This window comes from Budorcas taxicolor, chromosome 1 (genome assembly GCF_023091745.1).
Source record: "Budorcas taxicolor isolate Tak-1 chromosome 1, Takin1.1, whole genome shotgun sequence".
Lineage (NCBI taxonomy): Eukaryota > Metazoa > Chordata > Mammalia > Artiodactyla > Bovidae > Budorcas > Budorcas taxicolor.
The window spans coordinates 145052640-145067450 of NC_068910.1; positions in this window are offsets into that span (position 1 = coordinate 145052640).

The following is a 14811-nucleotide window of genomic DNA, read 5'->3' on the forward strand; positions in this document are numbered from 1 at the left end:
CGGACACTTACATTGTGCCCAGTGCTAAGGATGCACAGATGGAAGGCTACATTCCTGTCTTCGACGCTCACTGTTGAGTCTAGCTCCACAGCACTCTGCTAGTTCTTGTGCACGTACTAGAGGAGTATAGACTGTGGGTCCTGCCCTCAGCCTGCATTAAATCCAGAGGAACACAAGCCTGAGTTGGGAAGTTCTTGCAGGACAGCAGGGTCTATGTCATTTTCAATTTTATGTGCTCAGCACCTGCCTCCTGCCCAACCCTGTAAGGCTAAGCCCCATACATGATCACTGAGGGGCTCTTGGCCAGTCTCCTACTCAACTCAGAGCCTCCTTCCAATGTCTGGAGTCTTCCTGAGGACATCCAGATACAGACTTCTCTCCACCACTGTGGCAACCCATCTGTTACTGAATCCCTCTAGTAACCAAGAAGTTACTAGTTTTCTTCACGCTGAGTCAACACCGGCCTAACTTGCAGCCTCACTAACAGATGCAGATTCTCCCTTCAGAAACTACATTAACTAAATCGATTTCTTGATGCAGTGTTGGGCTTCCGGCATTTACAGACATCCTAAGGCAGTGGGAGGATGAACGCTAGCAGGAAGGCAGGGCGAGTAAGATGGAGAGGGGCAGATGGGTTGGGGGGAAGGGCTCAGGAACAGCTTGATCAGGAGCCCTGCATTTAGAGTTAGGTGCTGCCCTTTACTGGAGAAGGCAGTGACACCCCACTCCAGTACTCTTGCCTGGAAAATCGCATGGACGGAGGAGCCTGGAGGGCTGCAGTCCATGGGGTCGCTGAGGGTTGAACACGACTGAGCAACTTCCCTTTCACTTTTCACTTTCATGCGTTGGAGAAGGAAATGGCAGCCCACTCCAGTGTTCTTTGCCTGGAGAATCCCAGGGACGGGGGAGCCTGGTGGGCTGCCGTCTATGGGGTCGCACAGAGTCGGACACGACTGAAGTGACTTAGCAGCAGCAGCAGCCGCCCTTTACTAGCTGTTTGATTTAACTAGAGATTTAGTCATGGTAAGCCATAGTTTCTTCATCTGTTAGGTAGTGGTAGTGGTTTAATTGCTGTGTCTGATTCTTACAATCACATGGACTATAGCCCACCACGCTTCTCTGTCCATGGAATTTTCCAGGCAAGAATACTCAAGTGGGTAGCCATTCCCTTCTCCAGGGGATCTTCCTGACCCAAGGATTGAAGTCACGTTCCCTACATTGCAGGCGGTCTCCTGTATTTCAGGCAGATTCTTTACTACTGAGCCAGTGGGGAAGCCCTCTTCATCCATTCACTAGGGCAGTAAAACCTGGCTAGTAAAAATGTTCTGAGAATTTAATGAGATAACATTTGCAAATACTCAGCCTAGGGCATGGCACACTTTGAGCTATCAATAAATGGGAGCTCTGAATAACCCCAACAGCACTCTAGTATAGAAAGCAAAAAAAGATATCACAGGGTAAGGGGAATACAATGTGACTAAAATATGATCTTTGCCTTCAGTTAACACTGACTAACAATGACAACATCCTATTCAGATGCAATATAGGCCAATGGCTAAGAATGAGGGATCCTCAACTTTATAACTTTTGACAAGTTCCTTAACCCATCTGAGTTGATTTACTCATCTGTGAAAAGGCATACGGATAGCAGTGCGTACGTCAGAGGATTGCAGAGAACATTACATGAGATAGTACACTTAATATTCCTAGCATCAAGTAAGTATCTACACTGCCCCATAGAGAGAAGAACTAGAATATGTGTAAGAATGTGACTGCATTTTTTGTACCAACAAGCTGGCAAAGAGAGGGCCACATGTGTGTAATTTTTAGCAACAGGAAGGAGCAGCAGGAGAAAGGGGGATAGTGGGATTGTGGAAAGCTACATATAGGTTCTTCCCTGTTCCTTGTGCTAATGCCATCAGTAAGGCAGGACTCGGGGATAAGGGATGGTAGGCATAGATCAGTGGCTGGCAGGGCTGGGGAAGGCGAGCCCTCAGCTAGGTGCCTGTGAGGTGCGGAGCCAGGCAGGCAGGTTCTGGAGTGCTCAGGTAGGTGGGCAACTCAGGAGATTCCCTGGGAGGGGATTCGAAGAAGCATTTAAACAGTTGTGTCTGCCCAGTGGGCCTCTCAGTTTTCCCCGGAGGGTTCCAGTGTAGTCACCTGGCTGCTGACTGTGTTCCAGATAGTGGTCCAGGTACTTCCAGACAGTGCAAGCATTTAGCAGTGCTCTGCACTTGGTGTTACACTCTGCTGTCACCGAACTGAAATTCCTAATAACTTTTGAACAAGGAGCCCTGTGTTTTCATTTTGCATTGAGCCATGAAATCATATAGCCAGCTCTGTTAATCATAAAAGGAACCAAGCTTACAGGAGTTCATGGGAGGAGGGGAGAATCATTCCCCACTGAGGGTGGGCAGCAGAAAGGAAAGAAGACATCACAGATGGGGGTGCATTTTGAATGTGACCCTGAAAATGGGCAGGGTTTGGATAGGTAGAAATCAGAGTATGGCTGTCTGGTTGGGAGAAACACACTGACAAAGTCAAGAGGTGGAGGAGGATGGGCTGTGTTTAGGCAATGGTAAGAAACCCTGTGAATTCAGAGTCCCCACTCCTGGGCTGCTCACATGGGCTGTCCCGGGGCAGCACTGTGCTCAGCTGGACTTTCTCAGGGTAGCCTTTTCCCCAAGACTTCTCTTAGACCTTTCCTCCAGATTCATTCTGCTAGATGCCTGTCAAACTCATGCATTAAATTTAGCCATGTTATTCATAGAAACCACAAAGCAAGGCAGCAGGCAGGAGAGGCAGATATAACAAAGAATCAAGTAGAAAATTTTCATTGAAAAGTGTGGTTATTGAAATAAAAGTGAAAAATACTTCATTAGGTCAAGTAATAGATCAAATGCATACCAGGAAAAAATTCAGTCAGGAATCCCCATCATCTAACTTGCTCTCTCTCAGTTTTTGGAACTCAAGTTCTGTGTGGGGGTTTGCATAGCAGGCACATGGTGTAAAGGTGGAATTCTGACAAGAGTCCACATCCTATCCTCTGTCCACTACCCCACACTGCCATGGCCCTCATTTCACTCCATAGTGGTGGGTTTCCCCAAACGGACTCCTGGAGTGATCTAGAAAGCATTGCCAGCATTGGTACTTATAAATTTAGCTATGGTCATACTCTGGCCATTCAGAGGAGAGATAACATGAAAGATATTTTCTTCGAAACATCTCACAATCTCTATCCCCAACCTTACTACCTTAAAATTTATCTTTAGAGTTTTATTTCAAACTTCCCTAGCGGTCCAGTGATTAAGGCTCTGCACGTCCAATGCACGGGCATGGGTTCAATCCCTGGTCTGGGAACTAAGATCCCACAGGACCTAAGATCTCACATGCCCCACGGCATGGCCAAGAAATTAAAATAAATAAATAAATTATTTAAAAGAAATAAAGTTTAGTTCAATGAACAAAGTGGATCATGAATGGCACTCCAACATACATTTTGTGTTATTTCCATTTGATTTGCATAAATATTGAACTTTGTCACTCGATCAACATGCCTTGATTTTCCTTTTCCTATATAAGCGTGCCATGGCTTCTGAAAGTTGGAGCTCCCATTTCTAAATTAAGTGAGACAGAGTTATAGAGATAGCTAGTTGGTTTTCTGTGGTCCTAGAGCCTCAGCCCCCTTCTAGGCCATGTTGCTGTGTGTCTGGGGATTGGTGGAACAGACCACCAAGACACCATCTGCTGGAGGGGTGGGGCACCTTCTGGGGCAGCACCCACTTCCTTGGATAGAGTCAGGGCCGACAGGCCTGCCTGGTACGGAGGCCTCCTCCACAGTCAAAGCGAACAACACAACAGTGTCACTCAGATTTGTCTCCTGGCCTGGCACTGCTTTGAACTCATTATCTGAATTCTATTATGAGAAAGAACTGAAGAGGGCTGTCCCCAGAGGACCTCAGGAAAATTCCAGCATTTATGTTTTGTTGCCTGTTGACAGCCTATAATGCAGAACAGCGAAGAGACCTTCTCCCACAGACTGTACAGAACTCAGTGTGGCCCTGGGTGCTCCAGGGCCTCCGCTGGGGCGGGAGAAGCCAGGGCCCAGCAGCAGGAGTGATGCCCAGGACAAGGGCCAGCGGAGCCTGGAAGCAGGCAGCAGAGTCCAGGGGCAGGCGGTGTGCCCTGCAGAAGACAGTGGTGCTCTTAACGTCCCCATGGCATTTGATTGCTGTTAGAAAACAATGTCCACTCATTGTAAATAGCTATTATACAATGTATCTCTAGCGATAAGCATTTAACCTAAAGAAATTTGGAAGTATTGTGTTTAAGAAGGAATAGTAAATGGTTACCCAGGGAAGTTTAAACCAAGGGAGACAAGATTATGGAGGGAGAGGGGATGGCAGCATTATCTCTTTGTGAAAATTCCAAAACTAACAGTTCAAGGTTGATTTACTTTCTGATGTAATAGAAGTCAAATTCCGTTTGTTATTCCTGTGTCCTTTGTCCATGAGCTTAAAGATAAGTCCATGGAAAAGTATTGACCAGAGAGCCTGAGGCAGGGGGCGGGAGGGCCTTTAGTGGAGTGGATGGGGGTGAGGTTTACGCCCTAGTTTCCATCAGCACTGCCTTGCCTTTGATGTGAATGATTGATGTTTCATCCAATCTGACATGAAATGTTACAGAAGTGCCACTTTATGATATGTCAGCTGCACTCCCTCCAACCCCAGCTAGCTTACCCTGAGCCCCACTGCTGAATAGAAATCTAACCCCCAGTGCCTACAAGCTTCAGTTCCACCTCTGCTCTGCCACTCCGATGATGTTACAAACACGCTGAGGCCAATTTTCCTACCAAGGTCAGGAGAACAGCCATGACTCTTAGAGAGGAGATCACTGAACAAGTCTGCCTCCCCACTCCCACTGGCTGGCTCCCCCATGCATAAGCTGGCCTTTGGGCATTGTTGGTTCCCCAGGGTCTCCAACGTTGTTGTACATTGAGGCTGCTTGATAAATGTGTAATGACTCAACAGAGTATATTGTTTTCTTCTTGTTTCCCTTTGAAAAAGTCTGCAATTGTTTCTAATTGTTTTTTATACCAAATTAAGCCTGCAAGGAGCTTCCCAGGTGGTGCCAGTGATAAAGAACTCACCTGTCAATGCAGGAGACATAAGAGATGTGGGTTCCATCCCTGGGTGGGGAAGATCCCCTAGAGGAGGGCATGGCAACCCACTCCAGTACTCTTGCCGGGATAATCCCTTGGACGGAGGAGCCTGGCAGGCTATGGTCCACAGGGTCGCTAAAAGTTGGACACAACTGAAGCGGCTTAGCACACACACAGGCAAGCCTGAAAAGTCTTCCACAGTCAAGTTCTCTCTTCTTCCTTGGCATAACTCTGCCCACTCCCTCTCTGCCCCACAGACACTGGACTTTTCCCTGGCTGAAGGGAGGACATGGAGCCCCTGCCTGAGTCATAGGGAGAGGGGCTGGCATTCATGGCCAATCAGTAGCAGGAGCTAAAATGACTCTAGAGCAAACTGGAAGCCTGGCAACGGTCAGTCAAAGTTTCCATGTGAGTGTGTGTGCTCAGCTGCTGCTCAGTCGAGTCCGACTCCTCGCGACCCCATAGACTGTAGCCTGCCAGGCTCCTCTGTCCATGGGATTCTCTAGGCAAGAGTACTGGAGTAGGTTGCCATTTCCTTCACAAAGTTTCCATACTTGACTCCTCAGTCAGTAGGATGTATATTATATCAGCCTATCCCCTCCATAGTCAAAGCTATGCTTTTACCAGTAGTCATGTATGGAAGTGAGAGATGGACTATAAAGAAACCTGAGCATTGAAAAATTGATGCTTTCGAACTGTGGTGCAGAAGAAGACTCTTGAGAGTCCCTTGGACAGTATGGCGATCAAACCAGTCCATCCTAAAGGAAATCAACCCTGAATATTCATTGGAAGGACTGATGCTGAAACTGAAGCTCCAATACTTGGGCCACCTGATGCGAAGAACTGACTCACTGGAAAAGACCCTGATTCTGGGAAAGATAGAAGGCAGGAGGAGAAGGGGCAATGGAGGATGAGATGGTTGGATGGCATCACCAACTCAAAGTATATGAGTTTGAGCAGACTCCAGGAGATAGTGAAAGATAGGGAAGCCTGGCATGCTGCAGTCCATGGGGTCACCAAGAGTTGGACTGGACTGAGGGACTAAACAACAACCCCCTCCACGGTGGACAGCAACCTCTCGTGGAAATAAAGAAACCGTCTCAAAAATGTTTCTTGTGGGCCTGGGTTTTCCCTCTGGAGGGGTTTTGCAATCTGTGCCTGCAGGCTCAGGCTGTGACAGGGACTCTGAGGTCAGCCAGCTGGCCATTGCCTACTGTCTGTAGTCAGGGAAGGCTGGAATTCTGAAATGGAATAATACCATTGTTCACAGAAACTAATGTGTTTTATTAATATTATATAAAATGAAAACCCTTAATATTGATTTTAAGAAAATGCTTGGCACAAAACAAATAATCAAAAATGGCAAAAAAAAATGAAGAGACAACAAAACAAACAAAAAGTGAGAGAATTTTGCCAACATATAGTCAGAAAAATAATTTTAAAGACATTTTTAGGGAATTTAAGCCCAGAACCACATAAGTAGCTTGTCCTCTTAGAAGTATGAGTGAATAAAGTTATTCATTAAAATAAATGGAAATGTGTGAAAGACAAGTGTACATTTTAACCATATTGTCAGTACATGTAACAGTTTCTACAGCTGCAATATAAAGGATGAGGTGCATGTATAAAGAAAATCACTGCCTCTCTGTTCCCCTGCATAAATGTCCAAAGTGGCGTGCAGTTTTTGATGCATGCCAATCCATGCACCAGTCCAGGAAGGACTCACCAGGGTCTGGCCTGTCACTGCACACACTCACCCATCAACAGTCATGTCTTGGCCCTGCTCTTCTAGGTTTCCATGCACATTTCTCACAGATTCCTCCTTCATGGAACATTCTCAGGACTCAGCCTGGCTCTGCCTATCCAGTCCCTTCAGCCATCGCTCTTGCCCATGGCAATTACAAACAACACGCATCTTCCATGCAAGCTGCCCCTTCAATGCTGGACCATAGAGTGACCAACCGTCCTGGCTTGATGAAGGGGTCCATGGGGTCGCAAAGAGTTGGACATGACCGAGGGACTGAAGAACAAACCCCTCCAGAGTGGACAGCACCTTCTCATGGAAATAAAGAAACCGTCTCAAAAATGTTTCTTATGGACCTGGGCTTTCCCTCTGGAGGCTTTTTGCAATCAGGCTCAGGCACACAACCCATGGACCCCAAGTTTCATTCTGGAATTTGAAACTTCTAATTCTAAGACCAGAAACTAACAAGGATGAGTTGGTCACCCTGGCGCTGGTACAGGTCACACCAAGTACTGTGAGTCTTGACTTTCAGAATTCCAGCAGCATAGGCCCAAGAAATTTAAGGCTTCCTGCTATATTAACACCCTGACAGATGGTACACCACAGGTCAATTCTGGAGCCACCTGTGTTTATTTCTTATAAGACTCTGTGGTTGGTTTGCTTTTCCCCCTTTTAACCTTTAGTACTGTTGACCTGAAACAAGTGAACTACCAGACATTTCTCCAGCAAAGATGGATTGCTGGGTCAGCAGAGAATTGGAGTTTGGAGCCTGAAACCAAGGCGAGGTACATACAAGTCCCAGCATGGTAAGGGAAGGAGAACACTTTTATAGAGAGGAAAAGGAATTTGGGAGGGCTGTGGTAAACAAATGGTCCATGGCTTTTCATCGGCTGAGTCTTTACTGGGAAAGAAGAGGAGTCTTTCTTCTTCCAGTTGGTCTATGCTGTCATCTCAGGGCATGAGAACTTCAAACAGTCTGATTTTAAGATCAGACCAAAGTTCCAAACAGTAACTCACATAGAGAATAAAGCTTTAACCAGAAAGATGAAACCTTTAAATAGATCCTAAATAAAGGAGAGCTTTAAACACAAGGGAGTGTGAGGTCAGGTCCAGGAGAAAGATGTACCTTCCGACTCCAGGTTCATGAGAAAAGCAGTAAGCCATTCTGGGCTCAAGGGTGGATACCATACCTATTTGTTTAGCAGTCCTGGAACCACTGGAAGTCTTTCCTGGTTCCTGTTAAGGCCACCAAAATATTGACTGAAACAAGCAGACTGCTAGATATTTCTCCAGCAAAGATGGGTTTATTCTGACCAGTAGAGAATTACATTTCAGTGTCTGCAACCAGGGTGAGCTACAGGCTAGTCCCAAACAGCAAGGGAAGGAGAATGCTTTCATTAAGAGTGAAAGAAAGTTGGAAGGGCTGTAGTAAACAAGAAGTCCACGGTTTCCCACTGACCGAGTCCTTGCTAGGAAAGAGAAGTCTTGCTTACTCAGAGCGTGAGAGTGCCCCCTTCTGGTCTCCTAACTCTATTTGCGGTTTCTCTATTAATGTTTTATAGTACACCCCCTCCTGGCAGTTCCTGTCTTTCTGGCCCTGGAACCGACTGAGAATGTAGGGTCAGTTTCCATCCGCTCTTTGCAGAAATCCTTCAGCAGGGACATTTCTGTGTTTTTTTCAGAGTGGGGAGTACTACAGGGTCAGAAATCCACACATGAGCAGGTCAGTGAATGTTTTACACTGGTTGACACTACGGCAAGATAACCTGTTAAGGTTTCAAAAATGTGGTGTTTACCAGAAGTGCAGATTTCTTCAAAAAAAGTTTAATTGCATTTATTGCATAATAGTAAATAATGACTGTCTTCACTCAGGCTGCTATAACAAATTACCATAAATTGGGTGGCTTAAACAGCAGACATGTATATCTCACAGTTCCAGAGGTTGAGAAGTCCAAGGTGTTGGCAGATCCAGTGTCCGGTGAGGGCACGCTTCCTGGTTTGCAGATGGCTGTCTTCTTCTTGTATCCTCACATGGTGGAAAGAGAGATCTTCTCTCACATCTCTATAAGGCACTAATCCCATTTATAAGGGTTCCATCCTCATGACCTTGTTACCTTCTGAAAACTCTACTTCTGAATACCATCACTAGGCATTAGGGCTGAAATCTATGAATTTGGTGGTTGGAGGAGAATTAAGGGCCACAAACATCCAGTCCACAGTGATAACTAATATTTAAAGAGTATTTGCTGCATACCAGGTACTTTGCTAAGTACTTTTAAGTACATCATGTTGTGTACCTTCAGAATATGATGTAGGTGAGGAGACTGAGGCTCAGAGAGGTTCAGATACTTCTCCAAGGTCACATTGCTGATAATGGGAAGATCTGGGCTTTGAATTCAGATAGTCTCACTGCAGAGTCAGCACTTGGATTCAGAACCGCAGACCTGGAGCTAAGCAGGATCACACTCAAGCAAATTGAGAACATTGCAATTTCACAGACAGTGTTCTGGGCAATTGTGGAGCGAGCATATCAGTCAGGGTGCATCTCCTTCCTGAACCTATGTCTTCCTGGACCTACGTCTGTATCACTGATGGGGCTCTCAGTTTCTACAGCAAGAGTTAAGTAAAAGATAAACATAGCTGTACAGTGAATGAATCCAAGAATTGCCCAGAGTTTAGCCAGTCCGAGATTCTATGGTCATTCTGGATTTATATGCTGTCACCAAAATTCCAGGGACCACATGCCCATGGCTTACAGGTAGCCAAGGATTCGTCTCAGTTCAGCCAGTTTCTCTAGAAAGTGAGCCACGCTGACTAGATCTAGGCTTGAAACTTCAAAGAAATGTAAAACAAAGACCATCAAAGAAATGTAAAGACAATTCATAGTGTGGTACTTCATAACAGTTTGAGTTTGCATCTCCTTTTTGATCAAATTCTCGGCATGCACACACATCTTGGAGTAACTGTGTTTTGAGTTCTTCCCGAGAGTTTTAGGTTCAAATGTGACATTTTGCATGTGTTTTCCAAGTTTTCTGCATTGAACATGAATTATATGGGGTCAGGGGTCAGTGTGGGAACCCCCTGCACTAGATTGTGAGTGCCCCCCCGACCCCATGCTGAGAAGCATATTTGAGCACCTTACACACACCTATCCTCGGCACCTTGCATAGCACCTGGCAGCTGGTGGGGATGAATTCAGTGATCACACTGGCAAGTCCTGAGGGCTACCAGAAGATGCAATTGACTTTAAGGACTTTCCTTGTGCTATTTGGTTTAAAACACAATTGTGCTATGCTTAGTCACTCAGTTGTGTCCGACTCTCTGTGACCCCACGGACTGTAGCCTACCAGGCTCCTCTCTGTTCATGGGGATTCTCCAGGCAAGAACGCTGGAGTGGGTTGCCATGCCCTCCTCCAGGGAAACACAACTAGTAGTCCTCTTTTCCCAGAACCAGGTTCTGAGAGGTTTCAGCTATGGGAATGAAAGGAACCAGACCTGTCCTCTTGACAACGGTCTCCGGTTTGAGTGTCCACGGCTCCAATCAGCATCCTTCATGTTCTCATGGAAGGTCACTGACGTGTAACCCACATTTTTCAGCCCCCCACCCCAAGCAGAGAAGGGGATAACCCCATGGACTAGAATGGTGCTACCTTTGGCTCAGGTCCCATTTCCAAGACTCCTGCTCCCAGAATCTTCCCTTCCTGGGTGGCAGGGACAGGGAAGTGCTCATGGATGTGCAGATAGTCCCTTCATTCTTCTTGACTTTCGCTGCCCTCTTTCACGCTGCAAGAGCACCATGAGGCTTCTCCATTGCTGCTCTAACATCCCTGGCTCATGGTTACTGCTCTTATGTTTATCTCATGTGATCTCCCGGGCAAATTGTATTTTCTGAAAAAAAAAAAAAAAAGGTGGGGGGCACAGCAGTATATGCAGATCTCTGTACTCTTTCAGAACCTGAAGACTCTTTCATCAAAAGGTTGAGTCTAATTTCTCTCCCCTGGAATACGGGTGAGCCTTTGTGGATGCCATGAATAGAAAGAATATGGAGAAAAGATGCTGCGTGACTTAGGAGGCTAGGTCATACAAAGAAATAAAGCTTTTCCTTTCCTTTGTCTTTTGAAACATGTGTCTTGGAAGCCCTGAACTAACATAGAGGAAGGTCAGCTATGCTAAAGCTGCCACGCAGCCAAGGTTACACGCGGATAAAAATTCCCAAGAAGCCTCATTGTTCCAGCCACTAGCTGCTTGAATCCTCCCAGGGTCAACTATTAGAAATGTGATTAGAGCTTTCAGACAACTCCAGTCCCCAGGTTTTGAGCTGTCCCTGTAGACATCACATGCACAAAGGAGCTGTCTTCATCAAGTCCATCCCATACTGCAGGCTTGCAATAAAAATAAATGTTGCTGTTTCAAGCCGCTCAGTTTGGCGTAATTTGATACCTGGCAATAGTCACTGGGGTATCACCATTAACAGCATCATCAGGCTGCTCACCTGGCTTCCTTCTTGTTGCAGTTGGTGAGCAGAATTAGGGGAAGTTTCTTGCTCCCACCAGTGTCAAAATTCTTTTATCAAACCTCAAAACATGGAGACATCTAACTCATACCATTTGGAGACTTACAGCTTCATATAGTGGTCCTGATGGTATAAAACTTCGAATCAACTGATTCTTTAGTTGGTTACAGTTTTGTGTGCTCAATAGTTTCAGTTGTGTTTGACTCTTTGCAACCCCGTGGACTGTAGCCCACCAGGATCCTCTGTCCATGGGTATTCTCCAGGCAAGAATACTGGAGTGGGTTGCCATGCCCTCCTCCAGGGGATCTTCCCGACAGGGATCAAACCCACATCTCCGGCATTGCACACGGGTTCTTTATTACTGAGCCACCAGGGAAGCTGTTGTTACAGTTACTTGCCCTCAAAATTTAGTGCAAGCCCCCTTGTAATTGTGTTGTGCTGTGCTTCCCCCATCCAGAGCATCGTGCAGGAGTCAAAGCTTGTCTGGTCAGCTTTAATGTGTCCTGCTTCTCTCCTAGGACTTTTGGACCTACAAGCACATTAGGGCTATGAAACTGTTACACACATACTAGGCATTTGGCATTTTAAACTCTTCCTGAACGCTCACCACTAATAAAAGTACTGAATAGATCAAGACAGAGAGGACATAGCTCTGTTTTGTGCCAGCAGAGACCAGCTCCCTTCCAGGTTGACACTGATTCATTAATCAACAGCATGTTCAGCCATAGTTAGTGAGTTATGAATCCAACTATATGTCTCTAATTCTGCCCCCCAAAGATATAAAGGTATGGATCATAAAATGCCTTGCTGAAAACCTTGTCTATCAATTTTCTGTTGTCCTAGGTTCGTGACCCCACTCCAGCACTCTTGCCTGGAAAATCCCAGGGACGGAGGAGCCTGGTGGGCTGCCGTCTATGGGGTCACACAGAGTCGGACATGACTGAAGCGACTTAGCAGCAGCAGCAGCAGCAGCAGCAGCAGAAGAGACACAGGCTTTAATTACCTGACTTGTTTTTAATCATCTAGTCTGGCTCCTCACGATGTTTTCCACAACTGTTTTCTCAGGATCCATCTTTTATTTATTTTTGTTTTTTGGCAGAATTGATCTCTAAATCAAAATCCAGCCCCTGTGGAATCTACATTAGGATTAAGTGAGGCTAAGAGAGGAGGGTAGAGACAGTCAAGGTGCATTATTTATTTGAATTTGCATTGAAAGTTATCATTTTTGTCATTTTAATGAATAACTCTTTTTTTTTTAAGTGATAATAGCCAGAAAATGGCTTTTTAAAAAAGTCTGGAGTTTCAGGGCTGAATTATAACACTAGCATAGCACTATTTTAGTGCCACCTTGAGGCAAACCTCATGCATTACAGAGGGGAGGAAATTAAAAAAAAAAAAAACCCATAAACCTTAACAAACCTTAGTTCAGCAACATAGAAATACTAACTTGCTCCTTTTTGCCTATCTGCCACAAGCCAGGGATTCCAGTTGGAACTGTCCAATGACCCTGTGAAATAGGTGCTATTATTATTACCATTTTGCAGATGGAAAAACTGAGGCATAGCTTGTAAGTGGTGGCGCTGAAGTTTGATTCTAAGCAGTTTGATTCTAGATCATATACATTTTAATCACTATGGTATATAAAACCTCCAATTTTGCATCTGTACTCTGTCAGGAAGAACGTTTGAAATGTAAGGGGCAGAATGAACATCAGTAGGAGGAAATGGAAGCCCAAGAGGGAAGAGCTGATGACAAGAAACACTTTTACCACTTGAAAGGAAATCATGTCTGCTGGACTAGACAAAATCTAAGTGCTTAAAGGAATATAGAGGAGGTTGTTAAACATGGCTGTGATGTTGAGGGACTGTGGAGAAGAGGCTGAAAGACTGAAGATGCGCAGTTTTTCCAAAAGCTAAGAACATGATAGTCAACTTAGGCATCATTTGTAAGCATGTAAATTAGAAAGTATTGATCCCTAGGGTGCAAATATGGGCTTGACCCAAATATGGGTCAAGTCAGACCCACCTCATTTCCTAATAAGCTGTTGTATAAATGGATTTCAGCAAGGCCTCTCAGCATATCCTTGTGGACATGATAAGAAATATGGCTACATGCAAAACAGCTATTTTCATGGAGGCTGATATGACTATATGCTGATGTTTTGATGACAACCTGGAGCAAGGCTTTCAATGGCAAAATTCAAGAGTTGGCCTTCAATTCTTTTCTTCACTATTTGGATAAAAAATCTTGATGTCTCAGCCAATACAGAGGACAGATACCATCAAGTGGAGAAGCACAGAATATCAGATGACTGAGTTGGAATCCCAAAACATCTTAACCATCTGGACTGAATTGAATGAGATGTAATTGAATAGCAGTGAACATGAGGCCCGTCATCCCAAAGTATTAAGTCAATTTGCCCCATATTGAGAAGTAACCTGGCAGCCTCCCTATCAGTAAAGTGAGCTACACACATAATTTAAAATTTTCTAGAATCCACATTTTGAAAAGTGAAAAACCAAAACTAAGGTAAGGTGAATTTTATAATGTATTTTATTTATTATTTTAATAATATATTTTACCAAATATACCCAGAATACTATCATTTCAACATGTAACCAGTATATAAAATTATTGCATTACTTTACATTCTTTTTTTGTACCAAGTCTTCAAAATCTGCTGTATACTTTACACGTATAGCATCTCTCAGTTTGCACCAGCCACATTGCAGGTGCTCAGAAGTGGAGATATAGGACATATGTCCCATATTGGTCTGAGCGGCTCTAGAGCGTCCTCACTGACGCTTAGCTCTGTGATGGCACTGCACTCTGATCATGGCGTTCTCAGGCTGGCTGCATCAGTAGAGATACCTTACTTAGAGTTGTTCCACTCATAAGTATCGATTTCATTTAGTGGAAAGAGAAAGGGTCTGGGCTCTTTGACATAAACCATGGTGGAAGCTGCACCGGCACCCACTATTTGTGACCTCTAGTCAACCCTTCATCATGAGTTCTGGTACCATGCCAGTGACTGAGAGTCTAGAATTTTAAAAAAATAAACACTCCTCAAACTTTTTCCCTCTCTGCTTATCTCCTGGAGTCTTTGTTCAGGATAGATGTTTTTACTGGAGCTAATGGCAGCTTAACTTTTTTCAAAGACTAGAGTAAATTCTTCCTTCCATTTTTAAGACCAACCAATTCAACTTTTACAATTGGTTTTAAGTTTCCATATCTTGTTCCCTTTTCCAACAACAGTGATTTCTGAGCACTAACACCCATTCAGGAATCTGGCAATATAACCAATAGTGAATGTAGCTGAAGAGCAGAAACTAAACTTACATAAATGTATAGCCAAAATATGTTAGAAATGTGCAAAAACTCGCCTTAAAATAT